General features: G+C 45.2%; 1 pseudogene; it reads left to right on the top strand.

Annotated features, from left to right (window-relative positions):
- The first annotated feature begins 11,983 nt into the window (after nt 1–11,983).
- LOC134897429 (5S ribosomal RNA) lies at nt 11,984–12,102 on the top strand (annotated as a pseudogene).
- The last annotated feature ends 2,801 nt before the right edge of the window (nt 12,103–14,903 follow it).

Genomic DNA, 14,903 nt, shown 5'->3' with positions numbered 1-14,903 from the left:
TTCTGGGCGGAAACTGACCGTTTTCAGGGAGTGTGTGGAAAAACGCAGGCGTGCCAGGATAAAACGCGGGAGTGTCTGGAGAAACGGAGGAGTGGCGGACCGAACACAGGGCGTGTTTGTGACGTCAAACCAGGAACGAAACGGGCTGAGCTGATCGCAATGTAGGAGTAAGTCTCGAGCTACTCAGAAACTGCTAAGAAATTTCTATTCGCAATTCTGCTAATCTTTCGTTCGCAATTCTGCTACGCTAAGATACACTCCCAGAGGGCGGCGGCTTAGCGTGTGCAATGCTGCTAAAAGCAGCTAGCGAGCGAACAACTCGGAATGAGGGCCATGGTTTTGCCCAACTGCTAACAAAATTCCTGCTGTGATCAACTTGGAATTACCCCCATTGTTGCATGGACGGAGCTTAGTTATTAAGTACAGAATGTGCCGGTAATGCACTGATTTCCTAACACCATTTTAGAGAGCGTTTAGAGAAAACTGGGTCTATTTGTTAACCTTGAAGAGAGATAAAGTGGAGAGAGATAAAGTACCAGCCAAACAGTTGCTACAGGGGTAAATTTAAGAACTGTCGCTATGGGGGGAAGCAGTATCAGCGCACGTTATGAGCGCTATACCGCGCCCCCCCCCATGTATGATAGCTGCGATCTTTGCCCATATACTCCCCTGTCCATGGTGTTCATTCCGGTTTGATCGCTCGCTAGCAGTTTTTAGCAGTCGTGCAAGCGCTAAGCCGCTGCCCTCTGGGAGTGTATTTTAGCTTAGCAGAAGTACGAACGAAAGGATCGCAGAGCGGCTACAAAAAAAAATTGTGCAGTTTCAGAGTAGCTTCAGACCAACTCCTAGCTTGCGATCACTTCAGACCATTCAGTTCCGGATTTGACGTCACAAACACGCTGCAGGCGTCGCCCAGCCGCGCCTACATTTTTTCTGGCATGTCTGCGTTTTTTCGAACACTCGCTGAAAACGGTCAGTTGACACCCAGAAACGCCCTCTTCATGTCAATCACTCTGCAGTCAGCAGTGCGACTGAAATGCATCGTTAGACCTTGTGCAAAACTACATCGGCCATTGTGAAAGTACGACGCACGTGCGCATTACGCCGCATACGCATGCGCAGAGGTGTCGTTTTTTAGCTTCATCACTGCGCAGCGAACATTTTATGCTAGCGATCAACTTGCATATGCGCTGCTATCTATAAGATAGCAGGCCGATATGCTTGGGCAGTGTAGCTATCGATTTTGACAGCTGCATGGTGGCGATATCCATAGCACTGAGCTGAAGTGCTGTGTGCTCAGGGGGGGAGCTTTTGCTCCACCGCTTCGGCAGAGAAGATGTTAGTACATCTTGTTGATGTCACTTCCTGCTTCGCCTCGTTAATGAGGCGAAGCAGGAAGTGTTATAGTGGCATGATGCATGCCGCTATAATACATTATGATTTACCTCACAGTAACTTCCGTGTTACTGGCGTTTGAAAAATGACAGTTAGAAGCTGGTTGGTTGGTACTATATGTCTTTCCACTTTATCTCTCTCCAAAACAAAGGGGTCTACTGTATGTACTAAGACTTGTAGAGAAATAAAGCGTACGGAGATAAAGTACCAACCAATCAGCTCATAACTGTCATTTTTCAAACACAGCCTGTAACATGGTGATTAGGAGCTGATTGGTGAGTACTTTATCTCTGTCCACTTTATCTCTCTCCAAGGCTTAGTACATAGACCACTTATAAGTACATAGACCCCAAAGAACCTAAAAAAAAGTAATGGAGCTTTTAGCAATTCCCAAGAAAATAAATATTGTTTTCTGGAAGGGAAAACAGCTGCACAGTAGCCTCTAGAGTAATAAGCAGAGGTTAAAGTGAGCCGAATCGGGGCAGAACTGTGTTCCGTTAGTTGAAATTGGAGATGGAACGCATTTCCGCCTCCTCCGGCTCACCTAACCAAGAATGGCCCTCATTCCGAGTTGTTCGCTCGCAAGCTGCTTTTAGCAGCATTGCACACGCTAAGCCGCCGCCCTCTGGGAGTGAATCTTAGCTTAGCAAAATTGCGAACAAAAGATTCGCAATATTGCGAAAAGACTACTCTGTGCAGTTTCTGAGTAGCTCGAGACTTACTCTTCCAGTGCGATCAGTTTAGTGCTTGTCGTTCCTGCTTTGACGTCACAAACACACCCAGCGTTCGCCCAGACACTCCTCCGTTTCTGCAGCCACTCCCGCGTTTTTCCCAGAAACGGTAGCGTGTTTTCACACACTCCCATAAAACGGCCAGATTCCGCCCAGAAACACCCACTTCCTGTCATTCACATTACGATCACCAGAACGAAGAAAAAACCTTGTAATGCCGTGAGTAAAATACCAAACTTCATAGCAAATTTACTTGGCGCAGTCGCAGTGCAAACATTGCGCATGCGCAATTAGCGGAAAATCACTGCGATGCGAAGAAAATTACCGAGCGAACAACTCGGAATGACCACCAATGTGAGCCTGGAGCCGCAAGGGGAAGCCAGGTGCCCGCTGAGGTTGTGTTACCAACGGGCGCAGGCTCCTTCCCCTCAGCGGCAGCCAAAGCTCACTTCTGAGCTACGGCTTCCAGCTGTGTGCGACGCTGTGGGAGAGACGTCATGACGTCTCTCCCATAATTCCAAGGAGCGGGCGCCAGGTGGAGGGCAGCTGCGGTCCGGTAGCAGGACCGGGGCTGGTGGTGAGCATTGTGTGGGGTTTTTTTTTGTGTGTGTGAAGTGGTGCTACTAGGGGGCATCTGTACTGGGGGCAGCTCTACTAGGAGGCATCTGTACTGGGGTCAGCTCTACTAGGGGGCAACTGTACTGGGGGCAGCTCTACTAGGGGGCATCTGTACTGGGGGCATAACTACAGGGGACATCTGTACTGGGGGCAGCTCTACTGGGGGCATAACTAAAGGGGGTATCTGTCCTGGGGGCATCTCTACAGGGGGCATCTGTACAGGAGGCAGCTCTACTAGGGGGTATCTATACTGGGAGCAGCTCTACTTGGGGGCATCTGTACTGGGGGAAGCTCTACTTGGGGGCATCTGTACTGGCGGCATCTGTACTGGTAGTGGAGCATCTTTACAGGGGGCATCTGTACTGGGGACATATCTACAGAGGGCATAACTACAGGGGGCATCTGTCCTGGGGGCATCTCTACAGGAGGAATGTGTACTGGAGGCAGCTCTACTAGGGGGCATCTGTAATGGGGGCAGCTCTAATAGGGGGCATCTGTACAGGGGGCATCTCTACTAGGGGGCATCTGTACTGGGGGCATCTATACTGGCAGTGGGGCATCTCTACTGGGAGCATAACTACAGGGGGCATCTGTACTGGGGGGCATATCTACAGGTGGCGTCTGTACCGGGGGCATCTCTACAGGGGGCAGCTCTACTGGGGGCATAACTACAGGGTGCATCTGTACTGGGGGCATATCTACAGGGGGCGTCTGTACTGGGGGCAGCTCTACTGGGTGCATCTGTACTGGGGCATAACTACAGGGGAGATCTGTACTGGGGGCATAACTACAGGGGGCATTTGTCATGGGGGCATCTCTACAGGGGGGAGCTTTACTGGGGGCATAACTAAAGGGGCATCTGTACTGGGGGCAGCTCTGCTGGGGGCATCTCTACAGAGGGCATCTCTACAGGGGGTATCTGTACTGGGGGCATCTCTACAAGGGGCAGCTCTATAGGGGGCATCTCTACGGGGGCATAACTACAGGTGGCATAAATACTGGGGGCAATACTACATGGGGCATTACTACTGGGGGCCATATGTAGTATGGGCTCTACATAAGGGGCACTACAACTATGGGCACTACTACTGAGGGCATTGTATAAGGGGTGCTACTGCTGTGGTCATTATGTGTATTTGGGGTACTACTATGGGCTTTGTGTATAAGGGGCACTAATGTGTGTCATAACATAAGATTGTGCTACTGTGCGCCGTAATTTGAATTGGGGATACTGTTGGGTGACCACGCCCCTTTCTTTTCTGAGACCACACCCCTTTCTGCGGTGCACGCCTACGGTGTGCGCAATACTTTTAGCACTGTGGTGCTGGGGTAGGGGGTAAGTTCCACCACGTCTTCAGGACCACTTTAAGCACTGGTAATAAGTAACCCTTATCACTATGGATATTTTTCCACTGTAGCTCAGCTACAACTACAATAACATAATGGTAAATCATGGTGATAGGGGCCCTCATTCCGAGTTGTTCGCTCGCTAGCAGATTATAGCAGCATTGCACACGCTAGCCCGCCGCCCTCTGGGAGCGCATCTTAGCTTAGCAGAATTGCGAACGAAAGATTAGCAGAATTGCGAATAGAAATTTCTTAGCAGTTTCTGAGTAGCTCGAGACTTACTCCTACATTGCGATCAGCTCAGCCCGTTTTGTTCCTGGTTTGATGTCACAAACACGTCCTGCGTTCGGCCAGCCACTCCCCCGTTTCTCCAGCCACTCCTGCGTTTTATCCTGGCACGCCTGCGTTTTTACGCACACTCCCAGAAAACGGTAATTTTCCGCCCAGAAACACCCACTTCCTGTCAATCACACTCCGATCACTTCAACGATTAAAATTCTTCGTTCGGTCGTGAGTAAATGCATGCACATTTTTGTCTTAATCGTTCCGTTGCGAAAATCGGCAACGAGCGACAACTCGGAATGACCCCCAGTATTTTGTTGTTATTGGTGCTATAATCAATATGATGATATCTGTTATATGTTCCGATAAATAGCTTTACATGCAAACCCCAAATATTGTAATTTCTTTATAGATATGTTGGTGTTAGGGGAAAAAATTATATTGTGATTGCAACATGATTCTTGTCAGAGTCTTGCCAAAGCAAAATTCACAGTAATAATCATGGCAAAAAAAAAGCACACAACCCCCCCCCCCCACCCCCCCCCCCAAATTTCTGGAAAATATTGCTATTAAATAATTGAAGCACTTCCATAGACTCCATGGCCTTCATTCCGAGTTGATCGCACCAAGCAACTTTTTGGGGCTTGTGCATTTAACTAATCTCCGCCTATGGGGGAGTGTATTTTAGCATAGCAGGGCTGCGATCGCTTGTGCAGCCCTGCTATGCTAAACAAGTTTCACACAAAACAAGACCAGCCCTGGACACACCCTGTGCGATGGGTCCAGCGACGATGATCACGGCTTTGACGTCAGACATCTGCCCTCCATTCACCTGGACACGCCTGCGTTTTTCTTACCACTCCCCGAAAATGGCTTCAAACAATCACTTGACGCCCCGGAGCGCCTTCCTGCTATCAATCTTCCTGCGGTCGCCACTGCAACCGCTTTCTTTGCTGTCAGCATCGCTGTTCAGTGACGGATGTCGCCGAGCAACACTGCGCATGCGCATTCCAGACCCGATCGCACCGCTGCGAAGAACTGCAGCGTGCAATCGGGTTGGAATGAGGGCCCATATACAATAGTATTTTTTCCATGGATAAGAAACGAAGCTGCCCTCTGGGTATGGTTGTATTCCAGGCAAAAAGTACAGCACAACTGTATCATATACTAGGCTAGGGCAATGCAAATAACAAATGTATATGTACCAGAGGCGTCATCGGGTCTGGTGACACTCGGTGCACACTCTGCATCCTCTTGCGCGCGGAAGCGCGCTCGCGGATGAAAAGGGGATGTGACCTAAGTTGGATGGGCGTGGCCTCACGGGGGAAGCAGGTAACATCACTCCGGGGGCAGCCTAGCATCATCTGAAGAAGCTGGGCTGCCCCCTTTGAACAGTAGATGTGCAGTGTCAGCGCCTGGATCACAGGAGCTGAGTGCTGCAAGCAACTGTCACACTTCAGCACCCGGCTCCTATGAGTGCGAGAGCAGAAGGCATTTTGGTGTCACCCCCTCCAAGGGTGACACCTGGGTGCAGGCCGCACCCCCCGCACCCACCTTCTGACGCCACTGATATGTACTGCTCGTATACTGTACATGGTTGTCTATTACACAAGAAACTTAAAGCACTACTGAAGTCAATTAAAGTTGTAATATCACATGTAGCAGCCAATATACAGTATAAGTCCTACAAATGTTGAAAAGCATGTCAAGCATTGACATGGTATAACATGCATTTGTGTTCATTTATGCTAGCTTTTGGCTGACCTGAAACCTATTGACCTCTGCTCATTAAAGCACAGTATGGAGCTACTAACTAAACCTGGCTTCAATAGCTCAATCTGGCTAATTTGTGATGTCAGTATGAAAATCAGAAGTGCCCATGGAGGAGGGAGGGACGCACGCTGTGTATGTCAGTGAACTAATGAATGCTAACAGCTGTTCCACCAGTGGGAAAAGTGATCCCAGTAACAAACGCCACCTCATTGTTGGAACAGTGAGCACTATATATCCTGGGTACAGTATATTGCCCGGAAACTTTATCAATGTGGGAAAAAGGGAAAGTTGGACAAATCTAGACTCAGCCTTTTTCTCCAGAGCTTACTGTTCTCCTTAGTCGCCCTTTATAAAAAATGGGTGCGGGAATCAGAAGTATTGATATATAAACTTAATAAAATTAAATGAATTCCAAAATTGCATGGGCAAGAAAGGGCGTTTCATTGATGCAAAAAGTCCTGTGGTGTGGTTGTTAAGTGACAGGTCCCAGTGAAATAAGCCCCCTACAATAGCACAATATTACATGGTATGACTATATTTTCTAAGGAAAACCGGGTGATTTCTTGAAGAGCACCATATGCAAAATGTCCTACAACTATTTTCAAGCTAGAGAACAGGCGATGTCATAAAACTATTCTTCAATCATGTTTTCTCTCTCTGTTCAATTACCATGTTGTTTTATCTTGTTCAACATTTCTGCTGCACGGACAATATCCCATGGCACAGTACCCAGGAGAACAATATCCCTGGGCACAGTACCCAGGAGAACCATATCCCTGGGCACAGTACCCAGGAGAACCATATCCCTGGGCACAGTACCCAGGAGAACCATATCCCTTGGCACAGTACCCAGGAGAACCATATCCCTGGGCACAGTACCCAGGAGAACCAAATCCCTGGGCACAGTACCCAGGTGAACCATATCCCTGGGCACAGTACTCAGGAGAACCATATCTCTGGGCACAGTAATCAGGAGAACCATATCTCTGGGCACAGTAATCAGGAGAACCATATCCCTGGGCACAGTACCCAGGAGAACCATATCCCTGGGCACAGTACCCAGGAGAACCATATCCCTGGGCACAGTACCCAGGAGAACCAAATCCCTGGGCACAGTACCCAGGAGAACCATATCCCTGGGCACAGTACTCAGGAGAACCATATCTCTGGGCACAGTAATCAGGAGAACCATATCCCTCTGCACAGTACCCAGAAGAACCATATTCCTGGGCACAGTACCCAGGAGAACAATATCCCTGGGCACAGTACCCAGGAGAACCAGTGCTTCCAATTCTTTGAATAATTGCATTAAATAAGTAAAGCAACACAATGTGTGAAATGACAAGATAGCATGAAGTACAGCACAGGTCATAAATATACAAGCAAAATAGAATTCTAAATATGTTGAAATAATTTAGTTCCCCCCATTCCCCCAAAGATTTCATGTTTTCTAACAAGCAATTTAAAGGTTGCCAGATACTGTACTTGTCTAGATGATTTGACTGCAGTTTTATAATTCTCTAGTGCTGTTAATTTGTAATATATTTCTCCTGTCTGATTGCAAAATGAAGTAATAACTCATAGTTGAGTCAAAATTTTGATTTTATTACTAAAGAATAATAAATCCCCATGTGATTGGTTGGGAATCCTATTTTTATCTGGAACTACATTGCTTTGTCTATACCCCAATATGTCAATCTTAAATGTAATGAATATATTTGAGTCTGAAAATCTGCTTGTGTGGCACTATTCCTGGGTGGCCTGGATAAACGTGTACAAGAAAAGCTGTACATTAATACTTTGACTTGATCATATCAGATTCACTATCGAATAAAAGTTGTTTTTAAAAAATTCAATGAAAAAATTGACACAGAAATAATTGTATAATGTAAACGATACTGATAAATGTTCACAACCCACCAGTTAATACATCCTATTTATTTTAATATTTAAAAGTATTTAAAAAAGTACAGACAAACAGGAGTTATTACAGGGGTGTTTCTTAAACAGAAGTTAAGAAACATTATATATTACACAAATAAAGTACATCTTAACTGTACTCTTCCCCATATATTCATTTTTCAACCTGATATTTTGAAATGTCTACATCTTTAGGGCAATGTACTGTGTTAGAGGTTATTGGTCTGTAATCCTATCTTTTTTCAAATAAACGTACAGAAATAAAATGAAAAGCCATTAAAACATATTGAGGTTTAGTATTTTTACTATGTTAACTCTAAACCTATCAACATTGTGTACTGGGTTTAATGAAGGTGCTAGACAGGGCCAGTGGCGCAAAGAGGGGGGACAGCTGCTAAGGTGTCTCCTTTTGCAGCGCTGCTGAGGGGCTCAAAAGTCCCCCTGTGCTGTCGCTGGCCCACCTTGAAGACTATTTTAACTTTTTTTAAAGGACATGGCCATGCCTCTCTGGATTTGGTCACACCCCCTCAGTAACTGGATCCTGGGTAGGATTGAGAAAAGTATAACATTTGGTCTCTGCCTCTATTAGTATATAATAGTATGCAAAGTTCTCTCTTTCCCTGGTCTGTGTTATTGCTTGTTTGCATCTGGTGCAGAAATGACATTGTATACTTGTAAAGCTCTCCATACAGTAATGCAGAATATGTTTATACTGAATACGTTTATACTATAAGAATAATTATTATTATATTGAAAAGCATGCAGTTTCCCCTGCCATCATTCATTTTAATATGCATGCAGCATTTACTAATCTAAAACCCTCAAATTCAGTTGAGTCCACCTCTGCAGGTTAAAAATAAAGTCCCCAAACTAATCTGTAAAATTAAATGTCTAAAAAACCAAGTCAATTTGTGTACGTTTAGAGAAGATTAGTTAGTCAAATCATCCCAGGGAAGTGTCAGCCATAGAGCCGATCAGGAAGAGTCCCGGTAGGCCGACGTGTCTGTGATGCCTGTTTTGTGTGTTGTCACGTGGCCTCACACCTCACATGACAGGCAGCCCACTGCACTCAGTACACTGCATTGTCCCCATTCATTCTGTTATTCCATCTCTGCAGTACAGCAACTCTGCCATCCAGTGATGCTGCCATGGCTACACAGTATCTTGTACCTCTTGTGCTGCCCATCTCTGGCAACTTCTACAAAATTTTACAGGGCCACTTTTAGTTCCCAATCCGCCCCTGGTCTCAGAAACAACTGCAGCAAAAGACGTAAAAAGGCCACAATTGCATACAATCAGACCATATAAGGAGAGATCCCGTCCCCCTCAAAAGACCACACCACCCTATCAGACCGCACTCCCATTAGGGTTACTTCCAAAAATATCCTGGGCTGGTTTTCCATCCCAATTCTCCCCGGTTCGACAATGTTAAGGTCGACAGGTTGACCACTATTGGTCAACATTGACATGGTCGACATGGACAAATGGTTGACACATGAAAATGGTTGACACATGAAAAGGTCGACATGGATTTTTTAACTGTTTTTGGTGTAATTTTTTCCGCAACATGAACAGGAACCCCAATTAGTGTACCGCGTTCCCTTGCATGCTGCCGGCAAGGTGCCTCACTCTGCTACCGCTGCGCTCAGCACAGGTTACTATTCCCAATCATAGTCCATGTGGATGGTAAAGTCGACCATGTCACTGACGACCACTAGTGGTCGACCTAATGAGTGTCGACCTTAACATTGTCGACCATCTGAACGGATACCATTCGCCCATGCATCATCCTATTACTACAGTGCAGTATGTAGAGTTTGTATGAGGCAGGACAGTAATTGCTGGAAATTAAGGAATCTACCTTCGCCTACGAGTTCTCCTCCCGGACATCATCAAGCAAGTAATTGCTCTGATTAGTTTCATATAAAATAAAACTGATAACACTTTTTCAATGTTAGCCCTGTTTTTCTGGAAACTAGCCAACCTAGCAATGCTGTTTTTGTGATCATCTAGGTAGCCTGTTTTTGTTCATTGTAGAAGGAGTAGTGAGCAGTATTATGGGATTTGTTTTCTAGACCAGGTGGTAGGCAACCTAAGGCACTCCAGCTGCTGTAGAACTACACATCCCAGCATGGCCTGCCACAGTTTTAACATACCCTAACAGAAAACTTTGGCAAGGAATGTTGGGATGTGCAGTTCCACAGCATCTGAAGTGCCACAGGTTGTCTAATCCTGTTCTTGACCATTGTAGACTGGTACATTCTCTATGGACAGTTGGTCTCAAAATTGATGTATTACATACACTGTAGGCAAACATAAACAGGGAGTTTAAATTGCCAGGAATTCCCAATAGGCCATAATTGCTGACTAAGGTATGCAGAAATATGATTGCATTGTAATTTCCAACTACACACAAGCACTTGCCTCATACTTGCCTACTCTCCTGTAATGGCTGGAAGGTTCACAAAGATTGTTTGGCACTCATGCCCCCCTGGAAAGGTAGGCGAGTATCCCGCTTTCCACAGCCAGCCCCACGCACCCTGTCGTCGGCCTCCCATGACAGAGTACAAGTGGGCGGCTCGGGGGGAACCGGTGATGCAATTCATGCTTAATCGTGTAATTGGAGCCCTGACTCGCTGCTACTGTATAGTGGGAGGTGGAACACGATGATGCAATTGTGATGCCATGCCTCCCAGACAGCCCACCTTCCCGCCGGCCATGCCCCCTATGCATCTTTCGGAGGAGGGGGCAACAAAGTACTATGAGTACCTGCACTGAATCCTTTTTATAGGTTTTCCAGAGTAAGTGTTGTATGTAATATGTGTTATATACACTGTACAGTATGTTATATTAGCAGATCATGCACACAAATATAATATGAACAGTTTGGTGGAATTTGTAAAGTTTCTGCACTTGCCCCTGTGCTTACCCATGCATTAATAAAACTTCTAGCTATGTAGCTATACTGACACACCAGGAGCGTTTCTACAGAGGAGGGGGCCCGCGTGCACCTTCGGTGGGCCCCCTCCTCTGAATGGCGCTGTAGACTCCGTCATTGTGCTGGAGTCTACTGCGCATGCGCAGGTCTCCGGAAACATGGCGCTGCCATGATCCAGAGACCAATTTGGCTACTTCGCATGCGATCGCTGTGTCCACCACTGGACTCCAGTAAGGTAAGTATTTAAATGGGTGCAGTGTATGCGGTGTGGGCCCCCCCTGGACCCAGGGGCCTGTGTGCAACACACACATTGCCCCCATTATAGAAACGCCAATGTGACACACTATTCACTGCTTTGTGACCACAGTTTAGGAAAGCCCTTGACAATATGTGTTGTGGAACCCCAGGACAGTCGGGGACCATTACGCAGGATCTGGGATGTTTGAGAGCTATTTAGTAAGAGTTATAGTTTGGCTGAGAAGTCTACATTGTGCCTGGGCTGATTCCAACTCTGATAATTGAGGGCTGACGTAACCAGGTGCAAGGTTTAAGTCTGGTGGGAGGCAGGATATATTTTTGGGGCTGGGGCTTAGGTCCAGTGCTGCCAGGCAGGGCTGCCATCAGAAATTCTGGGGCCCAGGACTCACAAAAAAGTCAGCCCCCCCACCCCCATAAAAACAAAAGTAATAATATTTTTTTTTTTAAAACCAGTATATATACATATATATGTATATGAGAGAGTGTATGGTTATTGGCGCATACAGAGATAAGAAGTACTTTTGCTGTCCAATATTTATGCACAGATTCTCTGTTACCGTGGCATTGCAGAGAGATGATTGGCTGGCATTTGGATGAGAGAGTACTGAAATAGATCTGATACAAAGAAATGTATAGGTTCAGGGTCCGTCTTCTGCTGTCCACTGTCATATGACTTTGTATCAGATCTATTTCAGTACTCTCTCATTTGCAACCATTGAGCAATTACTGCCATATTTCACTGGTTACGCCCAATCTCGCCTGATCTTGGAAGCAAAGCAGTGAGAAGCCCTATTAGTACCTAGATGGGAGACCTCTAGGGAATATTGGGTGCAGTAAAAACACTCCTTATTCAATGTGAAAAGCAGAAGTGTTGAAGCAACCTTTGACTGGACCTGGATAGAATCCATCTATCTATCTAGACTATACACTTTTTGACATGAGATCTACTGTGTATACAGCAAATTAGCTTATACTAGGGGATGATGTTACAGTTGGTAGGTACTTAACATTGGACTAACATTACAGTTGTGATTATTTTGCTATGTGCCACTGTCTTTTACTTTTTGATATTTTACTGATATTCATTAGACATTTCTATTCTGATATTTTCACCTCAGGTGCAACTGTCACCAAGAACATTTAGTTCTCGGAGTGCATTTACCTCCAGTTTTGATTAAGAATTTATGAAATCAGATGTGGAGGTGAAATTCTGAAACCTTCCTTTTGTGTCGTTTTGTGTGTTTGTTTGTGTACAATCCTTTTATCATGTTTAATTAAAAGTTAAGTTTTATTATATAAAGAGTGCCCCAACACAGAGTCTCTCTTTTTCTCTTTTGCCATATCGATACGTACCATTGGCTCTGGGTGCACCGCCAACCACACTAATTCCTTGGATACCTACTTCAGGCATTTTTCATGTATATGCACTGTTGGTTCACAAGGGACATATTTTATAAGAGCCCTTCATAAAGATTGCTAAAAAAGTCCTGTGCGGTACCAAATTGAACCCTTCTCAAGTGTACACAGTATGTATGGAACCTGTAAAAATGCTACAAGACTGCCATATGTATGTAGTCAGGGGATCCGGACTGAAAGTCGACAGTAACTAGGTCGACAATGTCTAGGTCGACCACTATTGGTCGACAGTAACTAGGTCAACAGGGTGTCTAGGTCGACAGGGTCTTTAGGTCGACATGTTCTAGGTCGACAGTTCAAAAGGTCGACATGAGTTTTTCACAATTTTTTTCTTTTTTTGAACCTTTTCATACTTAACGATCCACGTGGACTACGATTGGAACGGTAATCTGTGCCAAGCGAAGCGGTAGCGGAGCGAAGGCACCATGCCCGAAGCATGGCGAGTGAAGCGAGCCATGCGAGGGGACGCGGTGCACTAATTGGAGTTCCCAGTCACTCTACGAAGAAAACGACACCAAAATAACATTAAAAACTCATGTCGACCTTTTGACCTATCGACCTAGAACATGTCGACCTAAAGACCCTGTCGACCTAGACACCCTGCCGACCTAGTTACTGTCGACCAATAGTGGTCGACCTAGACATTGTCGACCTAGTTACTGTCAACTTTCAATACCACACCCGTAGTCAGTGCACACGAAGGTCAGTGCAAGGATACTAAAGTAAACTTGCATTTATGCCCTTTCATTGCTATTGTTAAATGACCACAGTGTTAACTATTGAAGCATTGCAGCATTTTGTATATTCCAGAAACTTTGAGATTATTTTGCTTTATGTGTATTTTTTTACTCGTATATGATACAATAGGATAAAATTTGATAGTGTGTATTTTGAATAGTTTTTCATAGTCCTTTTCACAAAGAAAGTTAAAATAATAATGGCAAGTCTGAACTGGCAAACCCTATATGTGCAATACAATAGCTTGTAGAATTTAGTGAAACTCATTCCAGCATCTCTTGCTGCCTAAAGTTACTTTGTATGCAGTCAGCATCCCCGTCACTGATGTGGTTATCTCTTTCATATTTTTTGCTGAACCTTTAATACAAAAAAGATAATCCCCTCAGTTCCAGCGCATTAAATATCTCTCAGACGCTAATGGTTTAATTCCATGCTTGTAGTGTATTGTTCATTGCATCTCATCCCTTCCTAACAGCATAATCAGAAAGCACAAATATGTACATTATAATCTTTTGTTATATTTTGATCCGTTCATAGCTTTCCAGTTTACATAACACTTATATTTTGTTTTATTTTACAAATATACTTGTGAAACTGCAGAAAGTTAGTTTATGAGTAATTATTAAAAAAACAAAAAACAAATCAATTAAAATAAAGCAACGTAAAACAAGTATAATACATACTGTAATAGATTTTTTTCATATTATAAAATACTTTTACTCTCAACATGTCATTTTAAAACATACTGGTGAAAGACAAATACTGGGCAAACTGTTTTTGCTAAATTTGCTGTGAATTATTATGGGAAGATTTCTCATCATACTATATACTACCATATCGCACCCTTGTGCCAGGGGCGCTGAGAGGGAAGGGGAAACGGGTACTAAATACCTTGGCCCAGGTTTGTTGGAGGGGCCCGGCGCTAGCTCAGGTAAGCTGCTAAAGTGGATATTTGCCCTCATCCCGAGTCGATCGCTCGCTAGCTACTTTTTGCAGCCGTGCAAAAGTATAGTCGCCGCCCACTGAAGAGTGTATTTTCACTTTGCAAGTGTGCATGTGCAGCCGAGCGGGACGAAAACGTTTTTTGCAGTTTCTGAGTAGCTGTGGACTTACTCAGCCCTTGTAATCACTTCAGCCTGTCCGGTCCTGGAATTGACGTCAGACACCCGTCCTGCAAACACCTGGACACGCCTTCATTTTCCCTACCACTCCCAGAAAACGGTCAGTTGACACCCATAAACGCCCTCTTCCTGTCAATTTCCTTGTGATCGGTTGTGCGAATGGATTCATCGCTAGAAGCCTTGCACAGCATCGATGCTGTTTGTACCCGTACGACGTGCGTGCGCACTGCGGTGCATACGCATGCACAGTAATAACCTGATCGCTGCGCTGCAGAAAACGACAGCGAGCGATCAACTCGGAATGAGGGCCATTGTTCTGAGAAAATGGAGACAGTGGCCTTGGCATTTCCACAAAGAGGAGGGAAC

This window comes from Pseudophryne corroboree, chromosome 3 (assembly GCF_028390025.1).
Source record: "Pseudophryne corroboree isolate aPseCor3 chromosome 3, aPseCor3.hap2, whole genome shotgun sequence".
In the NCBI taxonomy this organism is placed as follows: Eukaryota; Metazoa; Chordata; class Amphibia; order Anura; family Myobatrachidae; genus Pseudophryne; species Pseudophryne corroboree.
Note: the sequence above shows the minus strand (reverse complement) of the source record. Positions and strands in the feature narration are given on the sequence as shown.